Genomic DNA, 326 nt, shown 5'->3' with positions numbered 1-326 from the left:
TGCTCCGAGACCCCCGCGAGCCCCAAAATCCTCCCGAGACCCCCGAAATCCTCCCCGAGACCCTCAAAATAGCCCCACGAACCACAGAACACTCCCCGGGAGCGCTCAAACACCTCCAGGTCCCCTCGGGCCTCCCCTCCAAAGGACGCGGTGCGGCCCGAAACCCTCTGGGGGCCCCAAATCCCCTCCAGCCCTCGCAGGTTTTATTGGGAATCTCCAACCCTCCGCAAAACACCTCTGTTATGTCCCCCAAAACCCCTCTGGGACCCCCGAACTTCCCCGTGTGAAAAATGCATACTTTATGATTTGCTTTTGGCAAATACTTA

The sequence above is a fragment of the Geospiza fortis genome, unplaced genomic scaffold, assembly GCF_000277835.1.
Source record: "Geospiza fortis unplaced genomic scaffold, GeoFor_1.0 scaffold415, whole genome shotgun sequence".
Taxonomy (NCBI): domain Eukaryota; kingdom Metazoa; phylum Chordata; class Aves; order Passeriformes; family Thraupidae; genus Geospiza; species Geospiza fortis.
Note: the sequence above shows the minus strand (reverse complement) of the source record.